Below are 16,111 nucleotides of genomic sequence, written 5' to 3' on the forward strand. Positions count from 1 at the left end.
ATGAGTTGCACCGATATTGGATATGAGTTCTGGTATTATATCTGTGGTGTTGGAATTGACGGGGTTATCGAGACTGTATTGTTATGTCGTCGAAACCTCAGTAGATTGATATTGATCGGATTTACGATTGACTGAGATTGTATTGTTGTACTGTATGTCGATTGACATTGATCAGATAGTATGTTGATTTGAGTATTGATCAGAACATGTTCTGAATTGAGTTATATATTGATATTGTGTCTGTTCGGTATTGTTATTACCAGATTGAGAATGGACAGAGTTGAATTCAGGATTTCGTCTTCGTCAGAGCGAGAAGATAAAGGTATAAATTAATGTTGAGTTGGGATTGCACAACTCGAGTGAGGTTTGGCTCGAGTTTTCCTAAATCACATACTTTACCTTATTGTATTGATTTGATTGATATACTTGTCTTGATTGATAGATAGCAGGTATTAGACGAGTATCTTGGGACAGAAGTGCCTGATAGTGGTGGGATCGCCACGGGCACATTGCACGATGTCACAAGATAGTGTATTGGCGATAGTGCCAAAGTCTGTCACAGGATGATTGGCTATCGATGTGGATAGGAATGTGGCTTTTTCTATTACTGGTGATCGGTACTGTATCGATGTGGATAGAATCGTAACTCTTCTATTACTTATGATCGATATCATATCGATGGATAGAATCAGAGATTCTTCTATTACTGGTGATCGATACTATATCGATGTGGATAGAATCAGAGCTTCTTCTATTACTGGTGATCGATAACCTATCGACGTGGATAGAACTGGAGTCTTTTCTATTACTGTTGGTCTATATGAGAATGCCAACTTCTGGAAACCGGGATCCCTAGACTAGGATTGAGTCTAGTCTTAAATGTGACGTCATGAGTCTAATTGACAGTTATATTGACATGTTGATTATGTTCCTGGATATGGTACATATTGATTTATGTTCCTGATGATGGTGTGTAATAGATATGATTTTTTTGATATGGATTTATATTCTGATTTGAATACATGTTAGATAATCTGTTATATGCGGTTACATTGTTTTTATGATTGCATGTATACATGATTTATACTGAGAATGTAATTCTCACCGGAGTTATCCGGCTGTTGTCTTGTTTGTATGTGTGCATGGCAACAGGTGAGATAGGATCAGGGTCAAGAAGAGAACGAGGCTGGACTAGATAGCGTGGAGATCCGGGCTTCGAAGCAACTTAGGATTCAGCACTGTTATATAGTTGAACCTAGTTGAATTCTTGTAGATAGTACCAAATTTATATTTTTATGTTTAATATGTATTTGAATTGAATTACATTACGTTTCTGCTTTGTATTTTAAAAAAAAAAAAATTTAGACCCTGTTTATTATAAATGTTTGAATTATTCCTAAAGACGATTAAGGAATGAATTAGCGTCCGGGTCCCCACAACAGGTGGTATCAGAGCAGTAGGTTCCAGAACTGTAGGTTCTTGAGACTGAGATAGAAGCTAGTGAGCGTGGTAGATTGAGGTTTCTTTCCTGTTTGATTGCTAGCATGTGATTTATTATAATGTTGAATTACACTGTGTATGCTAGCATGCTAAGTATGATTTACTGCTTTTAATTACATGATTACCTGAATATCTGAATTGATTTGGTAATATGTCTGATTTGAAAATAAATCAGAACCAATTCTTGATCAGAAGGTAAGCTGATCAGGAAGGGACTGAGATTGATTTATCTCATGTGGTACTAACCCTTGTGGTAATTAGATATACCTCCAAGAAGAATTCGAGTATTGGGTAGTACTTCGACGGATCAGATGGATGAGACAGAAACTCTGATGGAAACACAGATGAAGAGGTTTCAATCGTTTCAACCGCCGATTCTGAAGGGTAATGAGACGTCAGTGGAGTGTGAGAATTGGTTAGATGATATAGAGATACTTTTTGATTCACTTGATTACCCAAATGAACAGAGAATTAAACTGGTGCCCAATCAGTTACACTAGGTCGGTAGGAGTTGGTGGATTACAACCAAAAGAGTATTTGAACAGCGGGGTACGGTGATTACGTGGGAAGTCTTTAAAGCTGAATTTTATAGAAGATTCTTCTCAGGATCGTACCGAGAGGACAAGAGAGCAGAGTTTGAGAATTTGAGACAAGGCCAAGGGAATATTGAAGAATATGTTGCTAAATTCTCTACTTTACTGCGTTTTGTTCCTCAGATAGCTGGGAATGATGAATCTGTAACTGAGCAGTTCATTAAAGGATTAAATTCAGAGATAGTTGCATTGATAAATATGCAGCGACCTTACTATTTTGCTGATACTTTGAATAAAGCAAAAAGGGCTGAGGCGAGTCTGATTAGACAACAAGAAAGGTTGTGTGCAATGCAACCCCAGACACAAAAATTCCCTCTCCGATTGGATAGTGGCAGTACGAGTGGGAAGCAAGATTTGCTGAAAGCTCGAAAGAAACAGTTCAAGAAGTTAGGGAGCGGTTCAACTAGTTCCAGTGGTTCTAGCCCGAGTTACACCGGAGTTTATTGTAGAACCTGTGGAGGAAGGCATCCCACAGAACAATGCCGAGGTGTACTGGGTAGTTGTCATGTTTGTCGACAACCAGGACACTTTGGTAAAGTCTGTCCACAGAAAGGTTCCCGAAGATTTCAGAGAGCATAATCATCTAGTGGTAGTGATCGAGGAACAGACCCAGGACACACGCAATGACATAGTGGCAGGTACTATTCTTTTATGATTATATTGCATATGGTATTGATATACTAATGCATTCCCTACGATTATCTTTGACTGAGTTGCATTGATATATGTTATACCTGTTGGGTATGTATTACTGTAGTATTGATCTTTGTACCTTTTGGGGAGAGGAATTGATATCAGTGAATTCTGTGATACATTGTATACTACAGTAAAAAGGGAATGTGATTGAATTAGATTGTGTTGTACTTGTGTTGTCTGATTCTGACTACATTACTGATATTGATATGCTAACAAGTACAGAATTATTATAGATTCTTGCCAGGAGATGGTAAGATTCGGACCTGAAATGACCAAAGAATGAATGATATACGGTAAGGATTCTCGATTTTGAATTCCTTGATATCCGTATTATGTATGATTCGATGATTATCGAAAAAAATGGAGTAATTCCTTATGTATTCAGTTGATTACTGGAGTTGAACCTATCAGGGAATGATTTGCCAGTAGCAGGAGAGTTGCTATGGTCGTTCCAGATGAAATTCCGGATTTGTCCTATATATGGAAAGCGATTTCAGCCTTGATTCGATATCAGGGTATGATTGATTGAATCGAACATTTTAAATTTTATTGAATATTCTGGGATTTTGTTCGATCCGCTTGTCAGAACTCGAATCCGATTTCAGTATTGTGTTCCTATCGTTGACAGCTACAACTGGGCGTAAGTTTTGTTACGTTTTTTCATCAGTTGAAATTATGATATTGTCAGAATTGAATAGGATTCATATATGATGTTCTTGACATGTTAGGCATCGTAGAATCGAAGTCAGACCGAAGAATAGATCGATTATGGAATTATTATGATTTTTCAGATATTGATTGATATTATTCAGATTTGGATCAGATGAGTTGTTGATTCGTATATACTGATATTGTATTGCCGGTATTGTGAGATTGCACAAATTTGATGTTATGACCTGTTATTATTGAAGATTATGATTCGTATTGATATCGATTATGAGTTGTGGTATTATATCCGTGATGTTGAGATTGACGGGGCTATCAAGACTGTATTGTTATGCCGTCGAAATATCGGTAGATTGATTGTGATCAGATTCAATTTTGATTGAGATTGTATTATGATATCGTTGATATGGATCAGATTATGTTTGATTTGAGTATTGATCAGAACAGGTTTTGAATTGAGTTATACATTGATAAAATGTATTCGATATTGTCATTTCAGATTTGATATGGACATATTTGACTTTGAGACTTCGACTTCGTCAGACCGAGAAGAGAAAGGTATAAATTAATGTTGATGCGGGATTGCACAACTCGAGTCTGATTCGACTTGAGTTTTCCAAAATCACATACTTCATCTTATTGCATTGATATTTGCAATTGATGTGATTGTTATCTTTTATCTATAGAGTTATGTCTTGAGTCATGGGCTGATACGCCTAGTCGTAGACGTTTGATCTCGTGACAGAGGTCCCCGATAGTGATTCAATCGTCACTGGGCCATTGAACATTGTCACAGAGGTTTGGCTGATTCGCCAAGGCTGATACGCCTAGTCTGTGGCTGATTTGCCAAGACACCGGACGTTTGGCTATATCGGAGTGGATAGAATTGGAGTTTCTTCTATTACTGGTGTTCGATATGGAAAGAGCCAAAGTCCGTGAATAAGAACATGCTACCACCCCGATAGGGAATGTAGGTGGGTGTGTGTTCTTACTCCGATCGGGATCCCTAGATTAGGATGAGTCGAGTCAGAGTCCATGAGTCACTGATTGTGATTCAAAGTTTGTGTTTGATTCATGTTCTGATTTTGATACATGTTATGAATGCATGTTATATGTTTTTATATTGTTTATCTGATTGCATTTATACATGGTTTATACTGGGAATGTAATTCTCACCGGAGTTATCCGGCTGTTGTCTTGTTTGTATGTGTGCATGACAACAGGTGGGACATGATCAGGGTCAAGACAAGAAGAGAGAGAGATCATGATTAGAGTGGAGACTACGGACTTGGATTAATGATAGAGTTTGAACACTTGATAATTAGTTGTTAAACCTTAGTTTTTATTGAATGTAGATTGTACAGGACTTGTACTTTATTTTATACGAATATGTATATTATTATATTCCATTACGTTCCGCATTTAAAGAAATTTTTTTTTATGACCCAAATAACTTGAATTAGTAAATTGATCCTAATGATGATTAAGAATTGGATTAGCGTCCGGGTCCCCACAGCAGGTGGTATCAGAGCATTAGGTTCCAGAACAGTAGGTTCTAGAACTGTAGGTTCTTGATACTGAGATAGAAGATAGTGAGCGGGGTAGAATGTGTTTTCTTTCCTTGCATGTGATTGCTAGCATGTGATGTATTATAATGTTGAATTACATTGTATATGTTAATATTGGAGTGTGTTTTTACTGTTTTAGAAGATACATGTTACCTGAATATCTGAGTTGATTTGGTAATGTGTTGTGGGGACCTGGACGCTAATTATCTTCTTAATCATCTTTGGGATTTAATTATCAATTAAGATAAACAGGGTCTAAAAATTTTTCTTTTTAAAAATGTAAGTGCGGAACGTAATGGAATTTAACTAATATACATCTCAGTATAAAAGTACAATAATTATTCAAACTAGTCTAAGGTTCAACTACTAAATTCCAAGTATTAAACCAAGTCTACAATAAGTTCGGAATTACCACTCTAAACTCGTCTTCTCTCATCATCTTGACCCCGATCCTGCCCCACCTGTTGTCATGCACACATACAAAACAAGACAACAGCCGGATACTCCGGTGAGAATAAAAACCAGTATAAAACATGTATACATGCATGTCATGCTGTTTAATACAAATCATAACACATAATCTGTAATTATGACACATTAGTGAATACAGATAAAACAATCTGATTCTTACTCTTTAACTTGACTCGTATCTAAGTCTAGGGATCCCGGTGTGAATAAGATGTAACAGGTCTCCCACCTACTCTCCCAATCGTGGTGGCGTTACATCTTATTCAACTTCGGTCTGATCTGTATCGAAATTTACAATCGGAGTGAATCTGATCCGAAGCATCGATATCACCGAACGTTTAGAAAATTAGCGTATCTACCAATGACACTCCTATATCAGTACATATATATAAATCAATATAAAGTACAAACAGAACAAGTTTGATTTTGTTGGGAAACTCAAATTGAATCTCATTTGAGTTGTGTCTTCCCCAACAAAACATGAATTATAGCTTTGTCTTCCCGGTCTGACGAAGACGAAGTCTTGTATTCCAATCTATCCATACCCAGTCAGGCATTGATAATCACATAAATACAATATCAGTATAATTCGATTCAAAACCTGTTCTGATCAATACTCAAATCAGTATATAATCTGATCCATATCTGAACAAGGTACAATATAAATCATATCAACGATATCATTACTGAATCTGATCACTTTTAATCAACTGATGTTTCGACGGCATAACAATGCGATCTCGATATCTCCGTCAATCTCAACATCACAGATATAATATCAGAATTCATAATCAGTATCAGTACAATTCATGTAATGCCTTAGAGTGTATGTGGATAAATTGAAAAGATGAAGTGTTGCTTGAAGAAAGGGACCGGACCCGCGCCTAGAGAAGCACCGCACCCGCGGTGCATGGACAGAAAATTAGTCATGTTACAGTAGGGTCACCGCACCCGCGGTCCAAGAACGAGTGCACCCGCGGTTGATGGACAGAGAGTTGGAAATTATTTACAGAACTGACACCGCACCCGCGGTGCAAACGTAACCGCACCCGCGGTAATGTCACCGCTCCCGCGGTCTTATATGTACCGCACCCACGGTCGTCGAATTTCAGAAAATGAAAGGCATGCCGTGGGCATAGCGCACCCGCGGTAAAGAGTGACCGCACCCGCGGTGCTGCATGCGAGAAATCCACCTTTGAATTCCATGAAGACACATGGAATATATATATATCTGATTGTGCTGAGTCTTCACTTTCACCATTTCCATCAGCTGAAAACGTGAGAGAGTGGGGAGAAGCTTCAACTCCTTATGCTTTAAGGTTGTGATTTTGAAAGAATTACATATCCAAATTTTAATCCAAGTTGAGATTCTTGTTCCTCTTGACAAGGGCTCCAAAAGGGTATACTTTCTATATCTTTTCAGCATGTTTTGAAGTTAACATGTGGAGGAAATTCAGATATGGTTGTGATTATATGTTCTTGAGATTATAGATGTCGTAGAATCGTAAACGGATCGGTTATTGGATGTCGTATGCAATTTGTATGGAATTCCAGCTTTCATGTGCATGAGCTTATGCAGATTTTGAGATATGACACATAGATTGTGCTGATTATGAGTTGAGGATTATGATTGTTGAGATATGTTGAGATTTGAATGGACCGGTAGCGAGAAACTATGCCGTTATACAGTCAAATTGTATCAAGATTTGATATTGAGCTATACTAGTATTAGTTTGAGTTGTGATTTGATATTGTGCATCTCAACATTGTCATTTCAGATTTGGATTGACAGGTTCAATATCCCTACTGCGAGACTTCGATTTATTCGACGACAAGAAGGTATAATTCATGTTTTGTTTGGGGAAGATACAACTCAAATGAGATTTAGTTTGAGTTTCCCAACAAAATCACATACTAGAATTATTGTTTATCTTTATGATGTGATTGTTTGTTTATAGATTTATATTCAAATCTCTTGATATGATGATGCCTTGTTTATAGATTTATTCAAGCCTTTGAGATAGGAGAGTCATTGGCAGACTTGCCAAACTAGATGTTCGGTGGTATCGACGCTTCGAATCAGATTCACTCCGATTGCAGACATTCGATACAGACTTGACCGAAGTCTAGGAATAAGACGTACAGTTACCCTGATTGGGAGGGTAGGTGACAGACAGTGACGTCTTATTCACACCGGGATCCCTAGAGTAGAGTCGATTCAAGTCAGGACATGATTTGATTTGAGTTGCATGTTTAGATAGATCGGTTTCATAGACTATGGAGCCATTGTTATTGCTTTCATGCATGATTTATGATTTCGTATCAGCATGTGTACATGTTTTATACTGGGATTTGTTCTCACCGGAGTTTTCGGCTGTTGTTATGTCTGTATGTGTGCATAACAACAGGTGGGGCAGGATCAAGGTCGCGACAGAAATGAGAGATAGACATAGCGTGGTGATCACGGGCGTAGCAGACGAACTAGTAGTTGTACTTTTGATATGCACTGTATTTAATTACTGGTTTGTAGAATATGAATAAAAGGCATGTATTTTATGTTTGTTGTAATGTAATGAATATAGAATTAGCTTGTGCCTGAGTTATAAACATTTGATTTAATGTTAAAAGTAAATTTTAGACCCGTAATTTTGAACAATGATCCGACTAATCCCGAAAAGAATTGAGTTAGACCCGGGTCCCCAACAATTCATAATCTCAATATCTGTACATTTAGATCAGTAACAACACACTCTGATAGCAAATCCAAATCAATATCTTTTCGAAATTCATAACAATTGTGTAAACAGTCTATTCTTTAATCTGACTTCATTAGACAATCCCTACTGTAGCAGAAACACCATATCTGATTCATATTCAATTCTGACAATATCATAAATTCAAATCAGGTCTAAACGTAACAAAACTTACGTCCATTGTAGCCTGCGTTGATAGGAACACAGTACCGGTGTCCGGATTCAAAAACAAACGGACGGATTTTGCGTAACACTCAAATTTCACACGTACGGGACTTGGAGCTCTTCCCTCGTTCTCCTTCTTTCTTTCTTGTTTCAGGAGAGACTAAGTTTGGTTCCTTATATATACTATATATACACGTTGCATTCAAGAGACCAAGTGGCATTTTTCCATTCTGCATGCCGCGCATATGTGCCGGAGGTTCGGCCCGGCACCTTCCGCATTATCTTCTCGCGAATATGCGCGACATATCTCGCGCATATGCGCGAGATGTTCTGTCTCGCACATCCCTTCACTCGCGCATATGCGCGCCTTCTGCCGCGCATGTGCGCCGAACTCTCTGGACGTTCCGCGCATGTGCGCGCATGGTTCTGTCTTCCTCGCGCATGTGCGCGCATGGTTCTGTCTTCCTCGCGCATGTGCGCCCATACATGTCGCGCATGTGTGCGGTGACTTTTCTTGCACAAAATGTCAAATCTTCTTTCGTTCTCGGTCTGATCCTTTCCGTCTATAAACACCTCTCCATTATGAATGACGCTATAATAATTATCGCCAAATCATTTTTGATTAACAGGATAAATTTCTCGGGCCTTACATTTCTCCCCCTCTTAGATCTGAGTTCGTCTTCGAACTAGCAAGTAATCAATTCAGACATATCAGAGTGAATTTATACAAAGTTTAAATCAGAAACTCATCTCAATGAATCCATTTTGAACTCTTAATTTCATGACAAATTCTGTCTTCCAGATAGTCTCTTTGATGCCCTGTCAACTTACTGTATTTTCAATAATAGAATAGTCTTCATTCTGAAATATCTTTCTTGTACGGATCTGTGATTCTAAATTGGAATAATAATTCAAGAGCATAATATCATAATACCCTTCGAGATAACTCTGACAGAATCAATCTCACATTACTGGCTATACAACATCCGTATATACCAATCAACAGCTCATACCAATCAATATCATCAGGTGTTATCAAATCTGTTTATCCCAGTCCAGGATATATTAAATCTTCGGCCCCAAATACCAATCGTCACCATCCGACGTTGGCATATTAAGTCTGTCTAGTCTGAGCTATCTTCATTCTCTTCTGAATTAGCTACATTTTCTTTGTCATATCTCTGACCGTATCAGATCCTATCTCAGGTATATCCGAGATATTATTCTTATACCAAAGAAATCTGCAGTACTCACTGTACAATATATCGTCTGTAACTATTTCATTATCCATCTGGTTATCTGATAACTATTATCGTACAATAATTCACACAGCGACAATATGTCATATCAACTGGTGCTAGCATCCAGCACTGCAGCTCTCCGGATATCTTTCAATATCTTGATAGTACACTCTGGCTATCTGTCAGTCGGTGGATAATATATGAGAGAGCTCATGGTATATTCTGCCACAAGTACAAACTCAATTAAAAATTTAAAATCTAATATAATCTACTTCAACATTCTGATCAATCTGACCATTTCTTTGACATCGATTTTTGTCATCTGGTCATGTTTGTACGTCATCTTGTACAAACTAATAGATATAGATTGAACAATCTGTCAATCACAGTCATATTATATCACAATCTGGAAAGTATTATAGTGATCTCACTACGAAATTTCATCGAATTATACTCCTCATGTCTAGTCAGAAATATACAAATTCTGTAATAACTCTTCTGATTCTATCTTCATTTATTGGGCGATTCAGACATTTCAGTACAATTCTGCCACATTTCAGTACAAATTTTGTCACAACTGATTTATCTGTCTATGTCAAAACTATCTGTTCGAATATCATACATTCTCAGTCACCAAAATGAAAACTGAATCCACTACGGTGCGTTTTTGACACTATCTATCATTTCAGATTCGAACTATTTGATACAAACAAATCAGTTAATAATATAAATAAAAATATATATATACCTACCTGGTATTCGGTTCTGACTATCGATATCAAATTCTGTCGTGAAATTCCGAAACATTTGATATCACAAGATAATCATTCTCATACAGTAAAAAAATTCACATATCTGCCACTCTGATCGATGCTCTGCTCTGATTATCGAATTAAGTTCTGAACATTCTGGTTAAATCTCTGAACTGCCGAAATTCTCGAATTCAGCTCTGATTCGGTTTGACTAATCTCTATCAAACACTGACTCAGAATAACAGTACTATCAAATCAGATTCACAATATCAATAATCTATACTGATCTAGTGAGTTCAGTAACTCATAAAACGGCAAGTCCTGGCAATATTGTCAATTCTGACTAATCAATCACGTCTTCATGTCGTCCTGATCACTGCTATATATCATCTGCAATTATAATGTGCCCCCAAACAATATAAGTTGTCTCAAATAGTGTTTTAGAACAATAACAATACTCAAGCAGGATACAAGACAACAATCGTATAGGATAATCTGCCAACTCAGACCAAAATAAATTTATGATATTTCTGAAATTTCTGATCTTTCTGATATCGGTATCATTCTCAGTCACTGATCACAATCTCAACTGTGTCAAAATCAATCGGTATATTAACTTCAGATATCGCTTATTCTGAATACAATCTGTTTCAAGCAAGATTCTTATCTGAATAATTATGTATACAATAATCACAGTTCTCAGAGTAATCAATACAATCTTCAGATATTCGATTCAATCAATCAAATGCTGCAAATATATCAAAATATCATAGATACAACGAGCATGAAATCATCAGAATATCTCTGAACATACTGAAACATGCCACAGAGAAACACTAATCAAATGTAACTCCTGGCCAGTACTCTTCTACTGATCTTTCAATTCTTTCAATTTATTCAGTGACATTCTGTACATTCAATATCATTTTGTACTGAATTCTAAAACACAAACTGTACCTGGTATCAATTCAATTCTGAAATCTATCTTCCTGATATAAAGTAAATCCAAAATCTTATCTAGGAAGACGTCAACCAACTAGTACATCACTTGGCAAATCTGCCAATACTAGGCTCGATTTCAGCATGTCTACTGAATACATAAGGATACCATCTGCTCCTTTCTGTATCAATCGAGTCATAAACAATATAGATATCAAAGGAATTCTAGATCTAGGAATCCTTACCGTGGAATTTCTACTCAGCAGCCATATCTTGTCTGAACCTTATACTCTCCTGAAAGGAATCTACAATAGTTCTGTACTCGTTCAGCATATTATATCAATAATGCGGTCAAATCAGAAACACAAGTACATCATAATCTAACTTGACCTCATTCTCATCTTACTGTAGTATACAATATTTCACAGAAATCTCTGATATCAATCTTTCTTTCCCAAAAAGTAAGGGAAACAATACTACAGTACAAACAGACTCAGCAGATACAGCATATCTCAATGCAACTCAGTCAAAGATAATCGTAGGGAATGCATTAGTATATATCAATACCTATGCAATATAATCATAAAAGAACAGTACCTGCCACTATATCATCAGGTGTGTCCTGTGTCTGTTCCTCGGTCTTCTGCTCCCTAAAATCTTCGGGAACTTCTCTAAGGACAAACTCTAGCAAAGTGTCCCGGCTGTCTACAAATATGGCAACTACCAGTCACTCCTTGGCATTGCTCTGTGGGATGTCTCCCTCCGCAAGTGCTGCAATATACTCCAGTATAACTCGGGCTGGAACCACTGGAGCTAGACGAACCACTCAGTCCGCTTCCTAACTTCTTAAATTGTTTCTTTCGAGCTTTCAGCAAATCTTGCTTTTCACTCGTACCGCCTTTATCAAAGCTAAGAGGGAGTTGTTGTGTTTGGAGTGGAATCACATCCAATCTTTCTCGTTGTCGAATCAGACTCACCTCAGCTCTCTTTGCCCTACTCAAAGTATCAGCAAAATGGTAAGGTTGCTGCATATTTATTAATGCAACTATCTCTGAATTCAATCCTTTGATGAACGGCTCAGCTACAACTTCATCATTTCCAGCTATCTGAGGAACAAAACGCAGTCGAGTAGAGAATTTAGCAACATATTCTTCAATATTCAGTTGGCCTTGTCTCAAATTCTCAAACTCTACTCTTTTATCTTCTCGGTACGAAACTGAAAAAAAATCTTCGATAGAATTCGGCTTTAAAGACTTCCCACGTGATCACAGTACCACGTTGTTCTAATACTCCCTTGATTGTAATCCACCAACTCCTGGCGGCCTCTCGTAACTGGTGGAATACCAGTTTAATTCTCTGTTCATCTGAATACTTAAGCAAATCAAAAAATAGTTTTATGTCATCTAACCAATTTTGACACTCTTCAGACATCTCAGTACCCCTCAAAATCGGCGGTTGAAACGACTGAAATTTCTTCAACTGTATTTCCATCAAAGTTTCTGATATATCTATCTGTTCAACCGAAGTACTGTCCCGTTCTGGAATTCTTCTTGGAGGTATATCTGATTACCAAAATCATTAGTAACCCAAATACTACAAACCTGTTCCATTCTTTCTCGGATCATCTTACTGCTGATCATGAATCAGATCTGATTAATACTCAATAATACATAATACCAACTCAAATCGGATAATCAGGTAAACATGTATTTCAAAGCAGTAAATCATAGTATCATGCTAGCATACATAATGTAAATCAACATTAAAATAAATCTCATGCTAGCAATCACATGCAAGGAAAGAAAACTCAATCTAACCCGCTCATTCTCTTCTATCTCAGTCTAAAGAATCTATCGCTCTGATACCACCTGTTGTGGGGACCCGGACGCTAATCATCTTCTTAATCATCTTTGGGATTTAATTATCAATTAAGATAAACAGGGTCTAAAAATTTTTCTTTTTAAAAATGTAAGTGCGGAACGTAATGGAATTTAACTAATATACATCTCAGTATAAAAGTACAATAATTATTCAAACTAGTCTAAGGTTCAACTACGAAATTCCAAGTATTAAACCAAGTCTACAATAAGTCCGGAATCACCACTCTAAACTCGTCCTTCTCTCATCATCTTCTTGACCCCGATCCTGCCCCATCTGTTGTCATGCACACATACAAACAAGACAACAACCGGATACTCCGGTGAGAATAAATCCCAGTATAAAACATGTATACATGCATGTCATGCTGTTTAATACAAATCATAACACATAATCAGTAATTATGACACATTAGTGAATACAGATAAAACAATCTGATTCTTACTCTTTAACTTGACTCGTATCTAAGTCTAGGGATCCCGGTATTCCTAAACTTCGGTCTGATCTGTATAAAAATCTACAATCGGAGTGAATCTGATCCGAAGCATCGATATCACCGAACGTTTAGAAAATTAGCGTATCTACTAATGACACTCCTATCTCAGTACATATATATAAATCAATATAAGTACAAACAGAACAAGTATGTGATTTTGTTGGGAAACTCAAATTGAATCTCATTTGAGTTGTGTCTTCCCCAAACAAAACATGAATTATAGCTTTGTCTTCCCGGTCTGACGAAGACGAAGTCTTGTATTCCAATCTGTCCATACCCAGTCAGGCAATGATAATCACATAAATACAATATCAGTATATAATTCGATTCAAAACCTGTTCTGATCAATACTCAAATCAGTATATAATATGATCCATATCTGAACAAGGTACAATCTAAATCATATCAACGATATCATTACTGAATCTGATCACTCTAAATCAACTGATGTTTCGACGGCATAACAATACGATCTCGATATCCCCGTCAATCTCAACATCACAGATATAATATCAGAATTCATAATCAGTATCAGTACAATTCATAATCTCAATATATGTACATTTAAGATCAGTAACAACACAAATCTGATATCAAATCCCAATCAATATCTTTCGAAATTCCTAACAATTGTATAAACAGTCTATTCTTTAATCTGACTTCAGTTATACAATGCCTACTGTAGCAGAAACACCATATCTGATTCATATTCAATTCTGACAATATCATAAATTCAAATAATTTCTAAACGTAATAAAACTTACGTCCAGTTGTAGCCTGCGTTGATAGAAACACAGTACCGTGTCCGGATTCAAAAACAAACGAACAGATTTTGCGTAACACTCAAATTTCACACGTAAGGAACTTGGAGCTTCTTCCCTCGTTCTCCTTCTTTCTTTTGCTTCAGAGGAGACTAAGTTTGTTCCTTATATATACATATATATACACGTTGCATTCAAGAGACTAAGTGGCATTTTTCCATTCTGCATGCCGCGCGCATATGCTCGTACAAAGCCGCGCATATGCGCCGGAGGTTCGGCCCGGCACCTTCCGCATTTATCTTCTCGCGAATATGCGCGACATATCTCGCGCATATGCGCGACAACTCTGTCTCGTACATCCCTTCACTCGCGCATATGCGCGCCTTCCGCCGCGCATGTCCGCCGAACTCTCTGGACGTTCCGCGCATGTGCGCGCATGGTTCTGTCTTCCTCGCGCATGTGCGCCCATACATGTCGCGCATGTGCGCGGGGACTTTTCTTGCACAAAATGTCAAATTTTCTTCCGGCTCTCCCAGTCTGATCCTTTCCGTCTATAAACACCTCTCCATTATGAATGACGCTATAATAATTATCGCCAAATCATTTTTGATTAACAGGATAAATTTCTCGGGCCTTACATGTTGCAGAGGTTTCAATCGTTTCAACCGCCGATTCTTAAGGGTACTGAGACGCCAGTTGATTGTGAGAATTGGCTAGATGACATAGAAATGCTATTTGAGTTTCTGGGTTTCACAGATGACTGTAGAGTTAAACTGATTGGGCACCAATTACGGGAAGTTGCAAGGAGTTGGTGGCTGGTAACCAAAGAAGCCTTAGAACAGCATAGTTCAGTGATTACGTGGAAAGTTTTTAAAGTTGAATTCTATCAAAGATTCTTCCTCGTATCATACAGACAGGATAAAAGTGCAGAGTTTGCAAATCTGAGACAGGGTCAGTTGAATGTTGACGAGTATTTGGCCCATTTCTTTACCTTGCTACGTTTTGCCCCTCAAGTGGCTAGGAACGATGAAGCTGTGTTTGATCAGTTTATCCAGGGATTGAATCCGAAGATACGTACATTGGTAAATGTGAAACAACCGAATAACCTTGCTGATACTCTGAACAGAGCCAGAAGAGCAGAAACAGTTCTGATGAGACAAAAGAAAGCCTCGTATGTTCTTCCAACACCGAAACCACTGCAACTACCTCCCCGAATGGAGATTGGTAGCAGCAGTAGTGAAAAGAAAGAACAGTTGAAGCTCGAGAGAAGCAGTTCAAGAAGTTAGGGAGCGGTTCATCTAGCTCCTGTGGTTCTAGCCCGAGTTATACTGGAATTTATTGCAGAACTTGCGGAGGAAGACATCCCACGGAGCAATGCCAGGGAGTGACTGGTAGGTGCAATATCTGTAAACAGCAGGGACACTTTGCTAGAGTCTGTCCACAGAAAGGTTCCCGAAGATCTCAGGGAGCAGAATCATCTGGTTATGGTGACCGAGGAACAGACCCAAGATGCACTTGATGATATAGTGACAAGTAACTGTTCTTTTGCGATTATTTTGCATATATATTGATAGATACTAATGCATGCCCTACTATTATTTTTGAATGAATTGCATTGATAGATGCTTGATCTGT

At 37.7% G+C, this 16,111-nt stretch overlaps 1 pseudogene; it reads left to right on the forward strand.

The window, feature by feature from the left end:
- Window positions 1-15,762, forward strand: part of LOC142504970 (uncharacterized) — a 23,057-nt pseudogene extending 7,295 nt beyond the window's left edge.
- Window positions 15,763-16,111: the final 349 nt, after the last annotated feature.

The sequence above is a fragment of the Primulina tabacum genome, chromosome 10, assembly GCF_025594145.1.
Source record: "Primulina tabacum isolate GXHZ01 chromosome 10, ASM2559414v2, whole genome shotgun sequence".
In the NCBI taxonomy this organism is placed as follows: domain Eukaryota; kingdom Viridiplantae; phylum Streptophyta; class Magnoliopsida; order Lamiales; family Gesneriaceae; genus Primulina; species Primulina tabacum.